General features: G+C 42.5%; 1 long non-coding RNA gene across 2 annotated transcripts; it reads right to left on the reverse strand.

Moving 5' to 3' along the window:
• Positions 1 to 3,394: 3,394 nt before the first annotated feature.
• LOC145659024 (uncharacterized) lies at positions 3,395 to 18,631 on the reverse strand. Of its 2 annotated transcripts, none has more exons than XR_014124994.1 (3): positions 18,422 to 18,631; positions 11,664 to 14,693; positions 3,395 to 4,044 (listed from the first exon to the last, which is right to left on the reverse strand). It is a non-coding gene; the product is annotated as an uncharacterized LOC145659024 (long non-coding RNA). The 2 variants fall into 2 exon arrangements; XR_014124993.1 differs by having other exon boundaries at positions 3,395 to 4,120.
• Positions 18,632 to 22,783: the final 4,152 nt, after the last annotated feature.

Raw genomic sequence — 22,783 nt, forward strand, 5'->3', positions numbered from 1 at the left:
CACCCGAGGTGATGATGAGGGAAGAGAAGATTCTTGCTGATGTGATGCTGGTTATTTTAAAGTGGCTAAATCAGTTAAAGAGATTTACACAAAGCCAGGGTTTCACATGGATTCCCACATGGTACATCCCACAGAGTTAAACTGTGAAAACTGGAAAGATCATTTAAAATTGCCAGTTAAATCTGCCACACTGACATAATGTCCGGTCATATGGATATCATTTTTTCATCTCATTTCCAAACTTCACAAGTCTAATACCAGCCACATCAATATCCCCTTTACATCTAATTATCTGCCCAACTGCATAATAATTTCTTGTTATTTTAAGATGAACTGAACTGAATCCAAGTACGATGCTGTATCCTTGTAATGCATAATCTATGGCTAATGGAGGGTACATCATGATAAAAGATGAAGGACAGTGAGGAGAGAGGGAGAGAGGAAGAGGATCACAGGAAGACAGATGTTCTGTCTGGACTGCTGAACTTCCTCCTGTGAGTCTGTCACACAGGTGTCATATGATTAGCAGGCCACGGCTTTCATCTAAGTGATAGGTACGGCTCTTATTTGCTTTGGCTAATTTTTCCAGGAAGCAAAAAAAACAAAAAACAAAAGCAGTAATATTGTAACCTTTGCTCCGCTCCCTTCTTCTGAGAACACTTTGTGAGTTTGGCTGGACTCTAGGAGACCGTGCAGCACATGAACAGACATGTGCTCAGCTGTTGTTGCTTCCAAGGTTTTGTTCAAGCAGAGATAGCCTTCAGAGCACTGTAGCCAGCTTGGGGTGAGGGAAAAAGCATCCTCCACAAACATGATACCCTTGATACCCAGCTGTTTATGTGCCTGGTGAAGCATAATCGGAAACAAATACAAACCTTATGACAAGCCTAAAGGTGTGCTGTGTTTAATCATCTTGACCAAAAACCTGAGGCATAATTTACCCCAAAACATAACCTACAATCACAACAATAACATGCACTGAGCTGAACTCTCAGAGTTAACATGCTATTGCATAGTGGCAGAAAATTAGTGAAACTACATTTTTGCCCAAATGATTAACAAGGTGTATTGCAGAATGTTTATTCAGCCATTCTTTTTTGTGTGTGTGTAAAGCCCCCAATTGTTTGCAAAATGATTAAATTAGTCAGCTTTCCTGGGGTGTGTTGGCAGGCGTGGGGCTGGGGGGTGCTGCTTGTAATGGCCTTAGCCAAGCCACAGATCTCTGAGAAACTCCCAGGTTAAGCTCTTGAGTTGAATGCACGTGAGTTGAACACATGAGCTGGGCTCCTCCATGAGGCAGCGTGAGTGAATCAGCCAGGGCACATGGAAGTGTGCTGGACTCGCTGGCGATGGGGGAGGGGCAGTCAGGGGGCGGGCCAGTGGTGACCTTGATTGTCACTTATAGCAAGGAAATGATAAGGAGTTAAAGTAAACATGTCTAGCCATGTTGGTACAGGGCCTGCTGCTTTACCATGTCATGGCCACCCGCTTGAGCTGACCTGAAGGAAAGGACCAGTGAGCCATTTACTGTACGACAACAACCACCCACAAGCCTTCAATTACCACTGTACTGCAATCCACATTCATTTTGAGGGCAGGCAGTACTTATTAGACCAGGCACAGATGGGACTTGAGCAAACATTTACAAGTCTGAATGCAATTATTCCTGCAGCATTTCTTACTGCCAAGTTTCAGACCATAAATTAATGTTAATAAGTGAAACTTTGCATATAACAAAACAACAGAAAAAAACAGATGTTGTAAAATATTTAATATACAGTACTTTAACCACTCATTTTATTAAAAGCACATACTTTGCTCCTACACTCCCTGCCTAATTATTGGGAACACCTCTCATATGTATGTTATAGTTGCAATTTAACTGTGTACAATTACAGATTCTAGTACAGTAGATTGTCAGTGAAGCTTCATTGAAATTACATGGTAGTGGTGTGGTAGTGAATGTTGAAATGGCATAAATACAACAGGCAAAATAATGTTGGACTTTCTGATATGTCAGCATTACTGCTGGGTTAAGAGTGGTCATGTTTACCCAGCCAATAGCAGTTCTGTTGTCAGAAACTGAGCGTTGATGACTAGTTGACTCCATCCAGATGGAGGATGCTAACAGATGCATGCTAACAGATGGGATTTGGTATTTAGTAAATGCAGTGTTCAGTAGATAAATAAAAACATCTCATAAGTAAACATTTCCAATAAAAGGGGATAGTGAGTGTAATTATTATAATTAGAATTATTATTATTATTATTATTTATCATTTTATGAACCCGCTGAGAGGGGGAGGAAAGCTTACTAATAAAAAAAAACTGAAATAACCATATGAGGTTTTTTTCTATTCTGAGACAACTCAAGAGCAGCTTGTCTGAAAAGGATAGCTTTGATTGCAGAGTAATGTCCTTATATTAATCTCACTTATACGAAGACAGATCTTATATGTAAATTGTTGTTCAAAGGGAAATTCTAAATTATAATTACTTCTGAGAAATTTAGAACTGTACCGCCCTTTGAAAATTCTGTTAGACAAACTAAGAATTAATGGACAGTCCATGGGAATATTTTTCAACAACTTCCTAGATGTGTCTAGTGCAAAGATGTGTGTTTAGGCGGTTGCATTTTATTAGCCCTATAACATTTAACAAGCTCAGCAGAATTGTTGCTTTTTCTTACAGGAATCATGCAGGCACCTAACAGTGATTTTTAGAGATGTTTGCACATCCCCAGAGCTCACAATTGCCAGCACGAAATATCATACAACTGATGAAAAAGAAAGTGTTCTTCAGATTGTTTTGTTTCCATCCTGGCATGGAATCAAATGGCCAATAGATAGACAAGAAATCAGGGCCTGTTTAATACTATGTGACCAAAAGCAATTTTCATTTACATTTATTCACATTAGGCCTACTGATTCATCATTTATTTCATAACAATGTAGCCAGACTGAGATATATTAAGGTTCTGAACAGGGAATGAGACGTCGTCAGACTCAAATATCTGCACTCTAGTCGGCAACATGGACAGAATCAAGGCTATACAAACAAGTGCCCTTTTGTTGAGACTTAGTGCCTGCCTGACAATCCTCTTTCCCTACCCAGCTAAAGACGTGCGTTTCCTGACCATGTGAATCAGTGCAGAGGTCAGTGCAGAGGTCAGAGCACATGCATGAGTGTGGACATGCATATTTCCGCTGTGAGACAGACTTCTTATATTCCATCTGTGCTGGATGCACCTGATAATGGTGTGGCAGTACAGAGCTCCAGAGGACGCCTTACAAAGCAGCTCACAGGGTTAGGGATGGGTTTTCACTAGCCTAAGGTCATTATAACAAAGCTGGCATACAATAGAGAATATAATGGACATATTCATAATCAGAGGAACTTTGTGATTATGCTTTAATTCAAATACACATTTTAGGAAATACAATGGTTAATTTGGCAGCTTACTTATTATATCACAATCGTACACTGAGTTGGAAAGATGAGAACTATGATAAAAAGATAAATAATAGGTTATTGTTAACATACAGTTAACAGTTTCTCATACTCTTATTTAAAATCTTTTAACCCTTCAGTAGTAGATTGAAGGTCCTCATCTGTGTACCCTTTAGGAAATATTATGACTTTTTAACCACTATCAATTCATCAAGACCCTCCACTCTCCATCTTGAGTACTGACAACAGTGATTTGTCTGAACAGCTCACCAGTGTGGTACATAAGCTCACCCGCTAGAATAAGCTTGCCTGTTCCTCCAAGTGATTAATTGCTTGCTATTACAAACTTCTTGCTTTGGGCTGTGGACTATACAGTAACATGTCATTGAGCCCCCTTGTGGCAGTGATATTGCCACTGAGTAGATTATGACAATCAGTCACTACAAGATATAGTGAAATCAGTTTGAATGAATCGAAATGTACAAATTCATGCAGAGATGCAGTTGCTGTATCAGTCATCCTGGAGGTCCTGGAATAAGTAGTTCTTCAATTAATAGCTGCTGTTGATTGAGGAGACAGGAGGGCGCATAGGCTCTGGGAATGAAAAATGATGCAATTACAGAGATGTTCGTGGGACCCTATGAGTAATAGGCTGGACTGACAGCAGTGGCTGTCCACAGAGAGAGAGAGAGAGAGAGAGAGAGAGAGAGGGAGAGAGAGAGAGAGAATGCTTAGAGCTCAGTAATTGGTGATTCATTTATTTTAGTAATTAATTCATGGTAGCATTTATGTACATGATTCATTAAGCAGTTCATCTTGAGAAGTTGAGGAAATTACTTGTGAGAACAAATAACAAAGAAAATAGCTTAATTTTAATACCCATAATCCTTAAAATAAAGTGCATTTCAGTCTAACACAAACACAGACAGACATGAAAAAAGGTATTCAACTACATCAGGCATCTAGGCAGAGCGCTGTGATGGACTGACTCTAGTGCAACTATCAGCAACATTCTTGAGAATTCCATTCATATTCTGTAATAATAGATAAGTCAGCCATGTTGTTTGACTGATGAATGATTGGCCTCACTGCACTGAATGTTCGATTCATTTTAGGGTGTTTGCATGGATGGTTTCTCTAAGCCCCAGTGCTCCACCCTATCACCCGCCTTCGGCTCTGTGTAATGGAACGGGACAAGAATCGAGAAAAGAACAGAACAAATTAGTCTCCCCTTTCAGCACACAGTCAGTGAAAAATGTGCTGTTTCAGGTCCTTAAGTGATTTACTACAAGGTTTGTAGCAATGTTAGAGCACACTGCACAAACCAAGAAGCAAATATGATGTAATAATGTGCTTGTCCCAAACACTTTGTAAATAAATGTGTCACATTTTTAGAACACACCTTTTATTTTGTCATGGATGTTGGGGTTGGCCAGGAGCCCAATCACAGAATAGTACACAACAAATAAAAAAGGAATGTAGATTGAAAAATTAAGTTATGTGGGCATACTATTTGTTTTTTCTATAATGACCACTATTGTAAAAATGATGAATTTTATTTTTTTGGATGTATGCTCGTGGACTATCTTTTAAATAACACCCCTGGTTTCTGGCAGACTAAATTAAATGGCCTCATTATCCACCGTTTGGGCTGCTCTGCCCTAGAAATGACAGCTGCTGATTGAATCAAAACCTGCACTCGGACTCTACCACATATGTGAGCTATTTACAAGAAATAGTACACTAATACCGAACATAGTAACTACTTTAGACAAATAAGATTATGTACACTAATCTTACTAAGATAATTCACACACAGAATCTAACTCAATTAAGAGCTGCTGACTGGTAGAGTAAAGGTCTGTCTCTCTTGATGTGTGCTGGGAGCTGCATGTTAGCTGGTGTTCTGGTATCCGCGCCCCACAAGAAGCCAACTGGATGTTTGATAATGGAATTGAACGGATACTAAGTGCACGCGCCTGCTGCCTGCCTGGCTCGCTCGCTGCATGCACCCTGCAGGAACTTTCTCTCCGAGCGATGAGGCACACTTCATTTACAAAGTGTTACATAGACTCACAGGAACAGCTAAATGAACGTGAAGAGTGACGACATGGGAGGACTCTCCCTCCCATCCTACCAGACCAATGCCTCTCTGTATGTCAGAGATGATATGAATTGGAACACAATAGAGGTTACTGCTAAAGTCACTTAGAGTCACAAGACATTCAGTAAAAAGTAAATGATTAGCTAAAATTTACATAATTAAATTTTGACGAAAGCCCTGATGTTCTGGACTGGCAAAATGGCAAAGAGCAACTATGTCTGTCTAACAATGTTGCCATTGTTAAATTCTACATTTTCTGCATTAGTGGACGATCATGTGTAGTGTGTCAATAAACAATCCATCTGTAATTTGAAGACAAGGTCTGTCAAGTTCGTAGTCAGGCGGGACAAAATAGAGCAATTAACAGGCTGTCTGCATTACTAGTTCCTGACTGGCACCAAAGTATATCCTGTTGAGTCTTCCTCATAAGATTAACATATGAATAGTGCTCTTGTGCTTTACAGAGCAGGTGATACCTGAGACACTTTAATTAGTGGTGACAATTAAAAGGGGGAGGGGGGTGGCGTCCCTTTGTAGGGACATCTGGTTCCTCCTCCACCTCCTGTGTCAGGGGAAGTAGAGAAAGAGACACACCAAACATAACATGGGAGAGGGGCTCTTATTTCCCCCGGCCCCTCCTAGATCCCTTCCAAGTGGAAGGTCAGGAGGATGTGAGAGCTTATAAAGCCACTATTTGTCTGTTCATGACACCCCCTCGCTGACATGAAGTCTGCTGACCTTATGAGGGCTAACCCAGACTTTAAGCTGGATGGTAATGTATGAAGGCACTTACAAAGGGGAAAGTCTATCAGTGCAGAACTGCAAGAACCATATTCCTTGATCCATTAAAAATGAACAGAATGGAGTGAGTGTCTGGCCACATTAGACTGTCCATGACTCATGTTGTATTAGTCACTGTATAACATGAAACACTGGTCTCAAGATTTCACAGTTTATGTGGTGGGAGGATGTTTCACACACACACACACACACACACACACACACACACACACACACACACACACACACATTCACACGAGTGTGTGTGAATGTGTGTGTGTGTGCTTGTGTGTATATGAAGCCATTTTGCTATTTGGTCCAAAGAACGGAATAGAAAATTGAGGTGCGTGGGTCATGTGTGTTGAACAATAACCTCCCTTTAAAAAACTCAGACCTAAGTGAATCGTTTACATTTCACAGATTTCTCATTTACTGGGACACAGATACACAAAACAAAACTGCCTTACATAACATCTTAACAAAGATGCTTGCAGCAAGCTAGGATTGTAGAATCTAGGATTGTACAGGTGGTTATTGTATAGCACAGAATTCTGTCTTCCAAAGCAATACAGGTTTGACCTATTGCAAGAATGAAAGAATTGCAAGAATGAAAGAATTCTGTTCTCATTTTGTATATGCTCCTCCACTAGTTTACAGTGCTGCATACACTAAATTATTCATATTAATATTTTATTTTAAATAACATACACATTGCAGTTGCATAACAAATGAAATTATGCTATATGTCATTGAGATGACCTTTCTATTCCACAGAATAGAAATGTGGTGAAATAATTGTTAATTTCCTGCTCCAGAAAGGGTGAATGCACTCCTAGTGTATGTTAAGTAGAGGTCTAAATGTAGTATTAGACTGCTTGTCCATGGCTCCAAGGAAAAACCCTTCCTTTGAGGATTCAGTGTGTGCATCCCTGCTGCTGAGCGATGAGAGTTGCATGACAACAACCTAGTACACAAACAGCAGCCATCCGCCTGCCTCCCACCAGCCGTTGCTAAGCAGTTATGGTTGCTATGAGCCAGAAAAGAAGAAGCAGAGAGAGACGGAAAGTGAGAGAGAAGGGGGGGGAGAGAAAGAGAGAGAGAAGGAAAGATATTCCAGGCGCCATTGTTGTTTCTCAGAAAAAGAGGGTACTCCTTGATGTCTATATACGCAAACTACTGCAGCCCCTTTTGAATGCACAAAGAAGAAGTTGATGGTTTTGGGAGACTATGGGGAGATTTTGGGGAGACTATGGGGAGCTTTTGGGGAGACTATGGGGAGATTTCTGCATGAAACAGTCCTGCTGCACACAGCAAAAGATACTGAGCATTGAAACAGTAAGGCTTAGCAGAACCGAGAGTAGCATGGGACGTAGGAAAAATCTGCAGGTGGAACTGAAGAATGTGCTGGTGTTCGTATGCCGTGTTTGGGGTGTGTCATCCTGCTTGCTGCAGCCAAGGGTGGAAGTCACCAGGGGTGTTATATATCTGAACGGGCAGATGTTTGGTTACAGCCTCTGAAAGGCCAGAACAGGATTCCATTCACAGCACATGCTCTGGTTCTATATACCCTCTGACTAAGCAGCAACACTTCATTATGTCACTAATAATGTTCGGCATTAGCAATGCTATAACACTACAGGTCAAGCAGTTCATGATTAGTGGCAAACATGTTCAAGAACCCATGTCAGAATCACAAAACTAAAACCACAGTGTGAACAGCCTCAGTGAGTTACCTCCTCTCCCTACCTCAGGGATGTGTGACCTGGCCCACTCTCCTGCCACCGTGCCACCCCTGCTTTACCATGGAGCAGCACCTGAACACTGACAGGGTTCTCAGGACCTCAGACTTTAAAAGCACACATGCAGCAGGTGAGGCATATTCCTCACTCTGCTTTATGACACATTTCAGGTCTCTCCGCAGATAGTCATCGCACTTCTGATTAAACGTTCAAATATAGCTCCCACCTTCGGGGGACAGTCCAGATCAGTCTGACAGCTTCAGAGGCAGCATGCTATGTACTGCACGGATGTGCTTCCTGATGAGGAGAAGGAAGTAATACTGGCACTATTAAATGGTAAGACAACTGACATATACTACCATGTAAATAATCACTACACTGCATCATGCTATGACATTTTTAGAAGTGTACTGACTCGTATTAGATCCTCATTGCATTGAAGGGTATAAGTGGACAAGGTACGGAATTTCATCCTGTAGGTTTTGGCACAGCTAAGTTGACCTAAACCCACCCCACCGCCCCCTTCGCCTAAATTAAGCTGATGTCCAATTACTAAAATGTTCTAGACAATGATGATGGGGTACACTTACTTGCTCTGTGTGCAACAAATAGCTCACTTGTTTGTGTGCTTCCTGGTGGCAAGGGTTTTGTGATTAGGCCACACCATACAACAGCTGAACAATGATGATTCATGTGTGGCACAGCTGAGCTGGGCTCCATCTCTACAAGGAACCTGAGGTGTTCCTGAAGTAAACATCACACCTACCCATTAGCTGAACTTCTGCCAAGCATCCAGTGTCCAGCAGTTTTTTTTTGTTTGTGTGTGTGTGTGTGTGTGTGTGTGTGTGTGTGTGTGTGTGAGTGTGTGTTGGGGGGGGGGGGGGGGCTGCCTCCCTAAAAGCCTTATGCATAATGAGAGCATAGATGTGCAGTTTCCGTGCCCCGCTAATTTCCCATTAAGGAACTCAGCATGCCGGGATTAGGATCAGGATTGGGATCTTTGAGAGGGCACCGCATATAGATCACAGATCCTCTGGTAGTCTTTGGCTGCTGCCGTGCTCCTGGAATCGCCGTTACCATGGCACTCGAGAGCTCACATGCTTTTTTCTCTCAGTCATGTGGAGCACTGTAGTGGGAGCTTGTGAGATGCCCTGAAGTGCTGCAGAGGAAGGGTAGTGTGCTAGGCTACTGGAGGCTCTGCACAAACACACTTACAGCCAAATGAGTCGCCACGCTCCCACCACCCATATTCAAAATGGCTGTAAAAGCACTAGAACTATTACATATGTATTACACTTATAAAACATGTGCTACTTTTACATTTAAATTCCATATTCATACAATAAAAAATTGGTATGCGATAAATGCAAAGTTTGATAAAGGAGGCATAAATGAAAAATATACTGTTAATGACAGAGGCTTTATTCATCTAAATATATCTTGTAAAATAGTATTCGTATTTCATAATTCTAATGTTATAATATGCTTTACAGAGCTTTTGTATATGTGTGTAAGTGCCAGTCAGGGCCAGCATATGAAACACTGGTTCCTGAATACTTCAGTGCTGTAAAACAGGTCACTCATTTGTCATCTGATGACGTGCTTTGGAGGCATTAGGTTTATTACTTAGCTCAGGTCAACCACTTCAAGGAAGAACAAGATGGTATTCATGAGAGTTTTCATTAAGTATGCAACCTTAGGAAATCTTCTTGTTGCTCTCTCCTGACAGCTATTCGATAGCCAGTGTGGTGTGAGCTAATTCTTATCATGGCAAAGAAGAGAAGAAATTAATGGGTGAATAATTTCCGGTGTAGCTCATCAGTCTCTGAATATCTTTGTTGTGCAGATGTGTCATTGGTTGTGTCACTGGCTGACTAAAGTTGGGCTCGGTGCTCTGTTATCAGCACTGTCAGAATGTCCTGCCGGTGGTCGTCCTCTAGCGCCTCGGCGTCGTTCTCTAAGTGCAATTACTGAACATCCTGTGTGAGCAGCACAAACAGTGAATGGCAAACACAGGAGGGCAGCGTAGCTGCGGGCAGGCGGCTCGCTCTGATCTCCATGTTTGGCTAATGACAGATAAGCGCTGGCCAGATGAGCGGAGTCCAGCGCTGTTTGAGGTAGAGGCAGAAAGCTGACCCGTGTGAACGCGACACAACGACGGAAACGGATCGGCACCCACGCGCCGGCCGATGCGTCAGCACAATTGCAGCTGCCACTCTCACCTGCTGTCTCTCTCACCTGCATGTCCATCCATTCTGCCGGGCAATTATGTTATCGACCACATGTTGATATCGATTAGCATGTTGCCTCACACTCTTTCTGACATACTGCAATCTTTAAATATGGAAAGGTGTGGCTGAGCCGAGCCTGATTGAAGCTCCTGTGGCATTCCACAAACTGACCTGTTTCCAAGGCAACAGAGGGGGACAAAAAGAGGTCAGATCGCATCTGCTCAGTTTGCAGGGTTTTAAGACCAGGCTCTATGAGCAGAACAAGCATGTAATCACCACAGTGTATTCCAAGCACGTGACCATCACAGTGTGTTCCAAAGCACATGACCACCACAGCACATTCCAATGCACGTGACCACCACAGTGCATTTCAAAGGCCTCACAACTACCACAAATCTCATCTAAATGGAAGCTCTCCTTGTGCTCTACATGGGTGTAAGCAAAGTGGAATAAAAAAATGTGTGAACAACATAAGCCTACAGGTTAGATGCAGGTCACAGCTGAGTAATGGGCAAGTCTGGATGAGGATATTTGTACAGAATGGGGAGATATGCACACGTAGTATGGCTGGATGTGTCTGGGAAAGATGGAGGTCTTGACAGGCAGTCTGGATGTCTGGACAGTATGGGGAGGTTTGTCAAGCAGTCTTGATGGGTAGGAAGGAGATAGGGTGGAAATGATGGAAAAAGGAGCATAGGGAACAGCAGAGAAGGGTCCCTGTCTCGTAAGAATGTGGGAGGATATCAATTATTAAACTATTTCAGCTCTCTTGTCTTCCTTCAGGATGTAGGAAGGAAGTCACAGAACAAGAGGAGAGAGATGTGTAATGGCATAAACTAAAAATGTTCTGGTAACGACGGGAACTTTGATGAACTACAGAAACTGTCCCTAACTCAAGATTGCCATTTCTCTTGCATTGCTTTTTTTGGGTTATAGTGTATTGTATTCAGATTTGAATCTAAAAAGGAAAAAGCTTTTCATTCATTCAGAGTCTAGGTAGAATGTTTGTAAACCCATCAAACCTCATGAACTCAACGAACATCAGGCAACTTCATCAATTCAAATTTGTTCTGCTTGGTCTCTATTACAATATGAGAAGCTATTCTACTGAGGAGTGTGTGGAAGCACCTCTAGACTGGAATGCATACAATGCCCATGACAGATTGGGTGGCACCATGGGAGAGTGCCCCTGTTTGCCCGGGCAGTGAGAAGCGCTCTGGGAGCAGGCGTGGCCAAGGTCAGCACCCAGCATGTGCTGACTCATACTGCAGCTAACACACACGGGTGCATGTATGTGTGAGGGAGGGGAGGTGGCATGCCTACTGCCTTGGGCACATAACAGGAAGTTTAAGCACTCACCCACACATGCGCAGAAACTTCTAGAAGGGTCCTGTCTTCTGTGGGGAGGGGGAGCAGGTGTCTGCTGCTCTGCTATGAAGTATGCTCCTGAATCGGACCACTTCTCCAGTGGTTCTGAATCGGTCCACTTCTCCAGTGCTCCTGATTCGGTCCACTTCTCCAGTGCTCCTGATTCGGTCCACTTTGTAATGCTGTCTCAAAAATCCCTGGACAGAGCCCTTCTAAGTGAATGCACGTGATTGGTCTCACACAAAACAGAACGTTATATTATAAATTCTTGTGCAGGCTGTGTGAGAGAGGTTGGGGTAATAGAGACAGATAGGGCAAGAGAAGAAGACCGAAAAAGATACAAGCAGATAGAAAAAAAAGAGAGAGCAACAGAAATAGAGAGAAATAGAGAGAGACAGACAGAGAGAAAGGGCCAGGCCTTTACTAAGAGTGCCAACATCTCGTGACAAACTGGTTAACATCAGCGCACACAGCAAACTTCTACCTGGTGACGCAACTGTGGTTATGCAATGCTGACCAAAGTACAGGACCAGCAATATCAAGACATGTAATTTTCCAGCAGAAAATAATGCCAATGAGACATGCAGTCTCTCATCAATTTTTCAAGACTGAGTCACTCAACACTAAGACAGATGCAGGCATATTCAAATCAAACATCACTTAGGCTTTTAATGTAGCACATGTAATAAGTGGAAAGAGCAACTAATGGACTGGGGGAGGTAATCAGCTGATAAATGAGTGAGGAAAACAAATGACCATTAGAGGAGGCAGATCACTCTGAAGCAGGTGACATAATCAGTGAGAACATGTTCACCAGTGAATGGATCGATCTCCATGACCAGGAGAGGCGAAAGACTTCCGGCATTACTAAGCTCCCTCTTATTTCACTTGTGACCATGGACAGGATAAGGAGCAAAGCTTTTCATACATGCAAGGAGTCATGGGGAGCTGTCAGTTTTGGATGGGAGACAGATGAGAGGCAGACAAGAGACAGGTGGGAGACAGGTCGGAATCACAAGGGAGACAGATAAGAGACAGATGGGAGTCTGACAGGAGACAGATGGGAGATAGGTAGGAGTCGGATGGGAGACAAGTGGGAGACAGGTGGGAGTCTGATGGGAGACAGGTGGGAGATGGCCTGATAACTCACATGCTCTCTTGCCTAAAACTGACACATTTGCCATCCAATAAGAGAAGGCAGCAGGGAAATCAGGTTATGCTAAAAAGACTCCTGATTAACATCATTAGAGTCTAGACCACTAGCAGTGCACTGGCCTAGCAACACTGGCAGAACACTGGCTTAGCAACACTGGCAGAACACTGGCCTAGCAACACTGGCAGAACACTGGCCTAGCAACACTGGCAGAACACTGGCCTAGCAACACTGGCAGAACAGAGGTGGCTGGCCGTGGCTATGATTCATCTAGGAATGAGACTCATATAAGATATGCAAGTGTGTAAGCCACTTATTTCTGTCTAACCCACTTATTTCTTTGTACACAAGCTGTCCTATATATCCTGCATTTATTGGGACATTCAGTATACAATGTAATGGTGTAAATGAAGGACAGAGAAAGAAAGAGTGAGAGAGAAGGAAAGAGAGCCTTATTTTCACACTCTGGACATACTCAGTGGCACTGTCTATTTAGGTCTCCTACGTCACAAAATATCACATTTCCCATAGCCATTATACACATTGCTCCTTCACACCCGAGGTAGACACTCCAAGGTAGAGGGAGGACCCAAAGCTAAGGCAAGCAGCCAGCTGTCAGCAGAGTCTAGAACTGCAAGATTTTGGCCAGGGTGGCCATCCATGCACTGCATCTCAGTATGCATGCAGAAAGCTGCCCACAACAGCCCAAGCGAAACCTTGGGATGAGCCGAGCCATCTGATGCTTACGGAGGACTGATGAGGAGAGTAACCAGTCAGAAAGAAACCCAGCTCCAAAACACAACTCCATCTACAACAGGCTGTAGCAGGAGATAGAGTACTACCTGTCAAACAAGCCATGGCAATGCACTCTGTTTGAGAGAGGCTGACAACGATTTGAGCGATGATTCTAAAGCTGGATGCGACATCAGATCTGAGTGGTGGTGATGTGAGGCAAGGCCAGAATGTGGTATTTTACGTAGGATCACATGGGATCATGTGGAATCACATCTGGGAAGCTGCTGAGGATGTGAGCCAGAGTGCAGTGAGTCAGATGAATGGCCTGTCAGGCAGGGAAAACAGCAACATCAGTATGAACAACAAGAAGATTGATCACAGTGGTGGGGAGATGACAGTTACAGATTAAAAGGAATCTCATGCTTGGACAGGTATCAGTGGATCTGCAGAAAGAATGAGGTAAAATAGCATGAAAAAATGAAAGAATTAAATCCACATAAGTATCAAGGGCAAAAACTGTAGGGGAAAATGTTAAAAAAAGGGGTTGGGGTGGACCAAAGCTCCTGTCAAGGACTCTAGTGATGCAGTTAGATACAATAAAGCCTCAAAGGTTTATGTAGATGAGTGAGTGAGAGGGTGCTGACCTCAAAGCGAGAATATCAATTCAGAGGACAGGAGAGAATAATAAGTAATTGTGAAAGCATTATACATATTCAGAGACAGCATGGCCATGTGGTGAACAGAAAAATACAATTATTAACATTTGTGCAGGACAGAACCTCAGCCATGATGGAAAAGCTCTGTCCAATCCTTCTCTCCTCCTTCCTGTGTGTCAACAATTACATATGAATGAGTGGCTATGTGTAGAGTGAAAGTGTGTGTGTGTGTGTGTTTGAATGTAGGGCAAGAAAAAGGACATTCTGCAAGGGAAAGGATAGAGTGAGAGAGTGAGGGAGGGATGGAGTCAAAGTGAGTGATAGAGTAAGTGAGAGAGTGAGTGAGAAATAGAGAAAGAGCAAGGGAGTAGGGAGACTTCATCTCTCTGACTCACTCCTGACTCATTCTCCTCCCTAGAGTATCATGGGAGGGAAGCTGGAGCCTCCCCCTTCCAGGCCAACCATACACACGAACACCTGAAACACACAGACACAGACACGATGAATTAAATATACATCACTGCAAAGACGGAAGATGCACAGCTAATAGACACATATGTGCATGCCAAAACTACAAAAATGCAAAATTTGCTTTTATTCATGTCCCCATGGCATGCTTTTCAAATCATACAAGACACACAGACACACAGACACACAGACACACACACACACACACACACACACACACACACACATTATGAATTCTAACAACGCAGTCAGTTATGAATGGGGAATCCCTATTGGCAAGGACACAATCAGGTGCCTGGCTGCCATGGCAACAACCGCCTTCTGCCTGTCTCAGAGGAGGTGCAAGAGTGCATGAGACTCATTCATAGAGTTGGCAAACACAGCAAGCAGAGAAAGAGAGAGGACTCCCCACCGGAGCCAGCAGCAATCACAAACACTGGTCATTACCCACACAGGTGCAACCGGAGGCAATGGGAAAAAAACAGGAATTCACCCTGCATTGTATGTCCATCACATGCTTTTCTGTGCCATCACTTCTTAACCAGATGTAATTTAGAGGGAGGTGCATGAATTACATATCTAAATCACTGGAAGAATGACACATTTTGATTCTCAGCAATAAAACATTGCAGCTCTCAAGCTTTCTATTCTACTAACTTTCAAATTACGCCGATGCATTGATTTACAGATAAGGTAATATTCCACATTATACCTCAGTGTCCTAATATATACTTCCTTCAACTGCACACAAAGTGATGTCATCACTGGGAGCAAACTATATATAAAGACAATGTGTGGTTAACCTTGAGGAGGAACGCAGTATGGATCTGAACAGCCTCTCCCCATTATTGCAAATGAGTGGCTGTCAATTGAGTGCCTAATTAATGGCTCTATGACACAGATGGTTACTAGTAACATAAGTTAATATCAACAACAGCCACAGTCTGGTCCCAACAAATAGCTCCTATACTGAAGCTGAGAGAGAGGAAAGCTTAAAATGAACCAAGTCATTTCTAATGATGCTGTAACTGTTTCTACGTGTCACACAAGGGACAGCTGTGCTGTGACTGACCCACTAAATGACTGAAGTGATGAGTAGATTTGGAAATTAGTATTAAGGGAAATATAAAAAAGAATATTTAATAAAATTTCTTTGTGTCATCAAATGCAAATAAGTAGGAGTATAATTCTAGAATTGGAGGAATCTTTGGGTAATATAATTAACACTGGGGCTCCTTATGCAACAAATCCTGATTTCTGATGCATCCAGTTTTTCAGCTATTTCTATGTTTTTCTTTTTTCTTTAATTGTCAAGTGCTCGATATGACTGAAGCCGATGATCTGTCTGGCAGGTAAGAGAGAGTAGGCCTGCTGCAGGAGCATGAGTCACCGGGCCAGTCCTCTACTACCGTCCCCGGTGTGGTCTGGAGGGAGGAGCGAGGAGCAGATCATCCTTACTCCCTCCCCCTTTCCGCCAGGCGTGATAACGGTGCAGGACTGGCAAAAGGCACGCAAGCGATCGGGTGAATCACCCTGTATGTGAATTTGATTATTGGCCTGCCCAGGCAGGGGACTGCTGCTCACTCAACGGAGGACGTGGTTTGTCGAGTTTTCTCGTGTGCTCTACTTCTGGACTAGAATTCAGAGTTACAAGAATATAGGTTGAACATTCTGTGGTGTTCAGCTCTTTGAATAATTCAATAATCTTGACTTAGTAATGACCCAAGCATCGTTGAGATCATATATAGCTAGTGATGTTTTACTGGTGCAGCAGAAGTCTACCAATGGCTACTAAGAACTGGCCATCCTAGTTATCTCGGATTAAATCTTTTAGGCTGGCTTTGTGTTTTGGCATCATAACGAATGGCATGCCACCCTTGACTTAGCCCACTTGATGAAATGAAGAGATCACGAATGAATGAGCCTCTTTATGAAAAATACATTCACCATAGATTTAAGAAATATTGGTTTTCCTCAGTCTTGGGCAGGCTACCCATTCTTAATACAGCACATCCCTCTAAGCTTGCTGCTACTTAAAGTGCATCTCATAGGCCCTGTGCGTTTGGGTGCTACAGGCTTAATCAGGCCAGTCGGACACTTCTGGAAGTTTAAAAGCAACACACTTCCTTCTTTAAGTGCTCAGCCATGCTGATTAATCCAGCAAAGCTGAGAGCTTCTCCCAGCTCCCACAAACAGGAACATCTCCACTGACCATGTCCACTAGCAGCATCTGAGTCATCCAATCATACATGTTAATACAGGTTATGACATACAGCATTATACACTAATCAAGGGAGGTATGGATTTGTCTGTGAGCAATATCACACTGCTTTTCTCTGTGTCCACACAGTAGATGCCAGTCCTCCCCCTGTTCTTGGATCTCTCATGAACACAGTTCAGCTCCCGACAGCTTTTGCAAACTTGCGTTAGTTTCCAAAATTTGTTTTAAAAAGGTTATCCTTGCTATTGTTAGCATGATTGATTAAATTGCAAGGAAACTAGAGAATAAAGATTTTTCAAGTGAAATCACACAACCTCAGCAAGAGCTTCTTTGAAACTTCTTCTTTTAATGATCATCCCACGGAATCTAGAGAAGCAGATAAAAGAACTCTGATTCATTTTTCTTATTAAGAGGACCCATGATTCCAAGAGCTGTTACATATCGAAAGCTAGGGCTGTTTTGTTCAAAGTGATTGCTTGGGCACTGGCCTCTGACTATGTTCTAAAAAGGGTCACTTTCAGCCCATCTCTAATGCTTGCCATGCCCCACTTTCTCGCTCTTTCTACTCTGGCTCCTCCCCTCCGCTCTCCTTGTTTCAGCCGGACAGACAGATAAGGGAGCTCCCTCAGGCTCTTCTGGCCAGCATTGGAGCTATTTTCATCAGTGCGGAGATACACACAGCCAGCCAGGCAGAGGCCATGCCAGCAATGATTAGTGCTGAGACACATGTAGGCGGCAGGATGTTGACGAGGTCAGCGCTGTGGCCTGCAGCATGGACCAGACATGCCGGGCAGATGATGACGCAGCAGCACTACCTTTGCCTCATACCTCATCCAGGTCCGTGACAGTGTCAGCTTCGAGACTTTGCTATGACACTGTACTGTAATTCAGGCAGGGGATTAAGCTGAATGGGTGGCTATTATTCAGAAATGTTTGAGTCAGGAGCCCTTTGTATGTTAGTATCTTACTTTGGTAGGTGCATATACAATAGCTGGTTTCACTATGACATGTCTGGTACTTACATACCTGTATTTCCATGAGTATATGACACAAGGTAGTTTAGAAGGTTAGCAACACGTACCATCTTTTTAAATAGACTCACTGCATGATTGTCTACTGTGTACGCAGTGGAAATAATGATGTAGAAATGTGTTAGGTTGCTGTGCTTGTGCGTCAGTAGCAGTGTGCAGTAAACTATGCTGAGGTATATTTTACCTGATTACGTGCACACACACACACACACACACACACACACACACACACACACACACACACACACACACACACACACACACACACAGACACAAGCAAGCACACACATATTCATTCTATTTTTTGCATTTACTGTTTTGTAAGAGTCATGTATACATTTACAGACATGAAACAGTTAAACAGAGTTCTGTTAATGTGAACAAAACATTTCTGTTAAAATTGAAAAGGTTATCTTGAAAAAAGATAATGTGAGCTCTTAAGGGGGAGCTGTAAAGCCACTCTGTGAGTGCAGTGAGGCCGTTACCTCCAGCTGACTGTGAGACAGGAGAGACTCCATGAGGGACTCCAGTCATGTTTTGGAGCTCAGCTGGGTATTTTCGAATCACAGCCCCAGGTGAGTGTGAGAGCAGGCAAGCTGCAGAGTGAGTGGTCAAGTAGGTCATTAAGGGCGTGAAACTGGAAGAAGAACTGCTAGGAAATAAACCAGAGAACACAGAGGAGAGGGAGAACACACTTGAAGCCCGGGACGTGATAGGTCAGAGCAGCACTACAAAAAACGGGTCCAAAAAAACCCTTTCAAAGGAAATGATAAGTTTGATACTCTGACGCAAATCAGCTCAACATATCATAATAAGAGAGTGCAGGTTTGCTCCGATGAATTAAGGGAGATGTGGCTAGCATCATATCCCTGGTAGGAACTCAGCTGGCTGGTGGATCTCAATGTACAAAATAAATGATATGAAATGGCACTTGAGCCCCGTTGAGACATGGTGGCCTCCTTTGTGAACTCTCATACTCTCAAATGTGAACTCATACTCTTTAAATCTATGAAGATGAAGCCCAACTTCAAACTGCACTTTCTTACCTTTCAGGTCTAGCTCCTAACTGCATTTTGAGTTTGCTTTACAGTATACAACTTATCATATATTTAAATCTCATTTAAACAGAATCCCTCTGAAAACAGATACATCATTATTATGATTTCATTTAAATGCTAGCTACTTAATAACAGGCATTTTTTACCTGAAGCAGCCAGTTGTCTGGATGGTCTCACTTATAGACTTTTATCATGACCAACGAGGAACATAAGCGAGCACTATCATCACTAAACACAGGGCCCAGTGGAACAATTACTCTCTTACCTCAGTGTTTGTCAAAGCATTAACCCTGTCTGTGGCACTAATGTGTCATTAAGTGGCTGCAGCTTCCTGTTTACTGAGAAAAGGCTTGTCACCCAGTGAGTAGTTTGAGGGGGAAAAAAACCCTGCTTCCAGCAAGCTAAATCAGCTCACATCCACTGTTTTTACTGCTGCACTAGTGCATGTAAATGCTGACAATAAGATGATGGCATCCTGGCTTTCAGTTTAAACATTGTTAATGTGCATGCATTAAACTAACAGAAAAGTGACCAAATTGAGTTTTACAGCAAGTCTATAGTGGGCATCTCACCAGGATTAATCCTTATTCACAGTGACACCCCCATCTTAAGTTAGAGGGAGGCAGATGTTGATGTTTATGTATAACCCTATTAGATGCTAGCACAAGGACCAGTCATAGCTCAGGACTTGGCAACATGCCAATAATAAATAAACAAAAACTCTGGTTGAGGACAGAGATGGTGTTCAACTCATGGACCCTGTCAGAGGTTTAATCATTAACTCAGTGCAAGAAGGACCTCACTGGGACCAGGCTGGGGGGATTGATCATTTCAGCATGGCAGCTGTGGAAACTTGATTTGCTGTCTGAGCGAGAATAGTCCTGGTTCCTTGACCTTCACCAGGTTAATGTTCCATTCTGAAGTATGAGTACAGGATGCTCAGAATGCCTGGGCACACTCACTACCCCACTTATCCAGGGTTCCTCCCTCCTACCTGGCAGCCAGGGAGCTTTAAACCAGCACCCTTAACATGCTCCTGCCCCATCTAAACTCTGTCTCCTTGGCCCCTCCGCTACGCATGTTAAGATTTATAGCAGTGAAGAGCAGCAGTGTGACTCGCAGGTAGTGGAGAGTGGAGAGTGATACTGCAGTCATGGCCACTGTCACCCTGTTAAAACCCAAATCACAGAGCAGTGAGTTTCCGATCATAGCCCAGGAGTTGGTATACATGCTGATCCATGCATTATTCACACAGAGGAAAAGGGTGAGGAGGGAAAGTGGCCCCTGGGCACAAATAATGAATATTTAACAGCAACCCCCCCACACCAGTTTCCAGATCCTCATCTCACTGTAGCCTGTTGACGGAAACCAAATGATGGAATAAAGGCTTCAACCTGATGGCCCGAAGCTGGGTCTGAGTGAGATTCTTCTGCTCTCCCTCTCCCTCACAGAAGACCACGTGATCTGTTTCATCCTTGCACGGGTGAGCAGCATGTGGGAGAACACACATTAAGCACACTACAGAATGAATCAATAATAATACTCTGAGCCTGAGTAATGCGAGAGAGCACAGGATTGAGAGGTTAGAAAATAAACCCTTCCTGATAAACCAGCTCACCCAAGGCCTGCTCCACCTGCCTATTCTTGACTCATCAAGCATTAATTTCCTTCTTTTTACTTTTTGGAATTGGAGTCTAGAGGCCTGTTTTAGAAAGACTGGCTCTCCAACAGGCAATCCTGTTTGTTCATCACTATCGCAAAGCTGGTTCTGCAAGGTGTCACAAGAGATTACAGAAAGAACCCACTCAACAAAATGAGCACTCTAGCAAGTCATGGAAATTTCCTTTGGGTGCCACTTGATCATGCTGACCATCTTCAGATGTTCTTGATGATATTTTTGTGAGTATTCTGGTGAATCAGACATTCACAAAAACACCATGTCATGTCTTAATTAATAAAACAAAGTGTGGCAAATATAATCCCAATGCCATATTTTTATTTGATATATGGTATCAGCCCTAGTCAGAAAAATAACAACATACTGGATATCCACTCCACTATTATTTCTACAGATTGGTCACAGAGTGCCTTATTGTGTGTAAGCCATGTGTAAAGGAGTGAATGCATGAACTTCTTGTCTGCTGCTGACCAAAAATCCTCCATCAACTTGACAATTCATTCTCTGGTGTATATTAATATTCATAAGCAGATGTATTAAATATTCATCTGTGATCACCTACTTGCCTTGATTAATCACAACACTTCCAACAAGATTGTTCTGGCATCACTTTGTCTTCAGTTCTTTGCTGATTGATCACAACAGTTTCCATATTGATAAGACAAACAAATGATCTTGTATGTCACAGCACATTCTCACCCTTACTGGTGAGAGATGACTTAATGGTTTCTGATAGCTTATCTTTATTTTAATAACACTTATCCAGGGAAAAAAAAGAAAACATTTTGTTAATTGTTATTATTTTCGCGCTCCACCCCACCCCCGCATCACAGCTTATTGAACAAGCAAGAGTAGTTCAATCAGTGGCAGTAAAATCAATGGCCTACATAAGCTGTTATGCAAACAAGAATTAGGTCATGGAAACCAGATAACAATGGCAGTAATGTCCAAGAGCCATTTGATTTGACATAACAAAGGAAGATATATGTTTTGAGTAAGGCTCTTAAGGGACAGACAAAACACAACAAAACAATTAAACAAACAAACAAAGAATCAACAGAGCTATAAGAAGCCCTAAATCTCCCAAACAGGTTTCTTATATTTAGGGAGCAACCTACATGACCCGCTGTTGTTCAGTCACTGATGAAAGGTGACTGGAGTCTCATTGCTGAAGTATTCAGGCTTATTTGCTGCCTATGGCCATACTTCCATCTGGCAAACAAAATCACCATATCCCCCAAATTATATTTAGTTACAACTGTTATCATTACTAGCAATGCATGCCCAGTGTCTACAGCAAGGTCCCAGGTATCCAAAAATAGTAATTATATTAGAATGTGTGGTGTAATAATAAAAAAACATCTAATGAAGTATGACAAAAGTCACAAGCAGCAGATCTGTTCATCTGCACAAACAACAGAGTGTGCAATATAAGACAATCTGATAACATGATGTGAGCTGGCTCTGGAATTTCTTTAATGGCGGAACATACTGTAAACAATGTTAAAAAACAGCAAAGTAATAATAAAGTGATATTACATGTATTGCGGTATTTTTATATCTTGCTATAAGGAAAAACAACAAGCCATTCTGATGACATATTGGCCATATCCTCCTGCTTTATCAAACTGAATCTCTTCAAACCTTCATACCCCAGGGAAATGTTTTGTATAACTGCCTCAGGTATGAAGTTTTGAAGAGATTCAGTTTGTTAAAGCAGGAGGATATGACCAATATGTCATCAGAATGGATTGTTGTTTCCATCATTCATACCTGAGGAAATGTTTTGTATGACTGCCTCACCTAGTGGTGATATGTGGTAAGACAGAACGGTCATGCTAGCTATGATAACTTTCCACACTCTTGCATAGAGTTTACCATTTCCATTAGCCCTGACAACATTTTCTCGTACATCAATCTATAAGAAATCTAAAAACTAATCACAGGCAATAATTTGTTATGATTCCCCTAACCTGTTTAAAGAGATGAAGATAAAATAGCTGGAGCAATTATTTCACAATAATTACTGATTAATTTCATAATACCATGTTTGTTTGCATATTATGTGTATTATGAAATATACTTTAAACTCTAAAATAGACCAAGTGGCA

The sequence above is a fragment of the Electrophorus electricus genome, chromosome 8 (genome assembly GCF_041902795.1).
Source record: "Electrophorus electricus isolate QZ-2024a chromosome 8, ASM4190279v1, whole genome shotgun sequence".
Classification (NCBI taxonomy): domain Eukaryota; kingdom Metazoa; phylum Chordata; class Actinopteri; order Gymnotiformes; family Gymnotidae; genus Electrophorus; species Electrophorus electricus.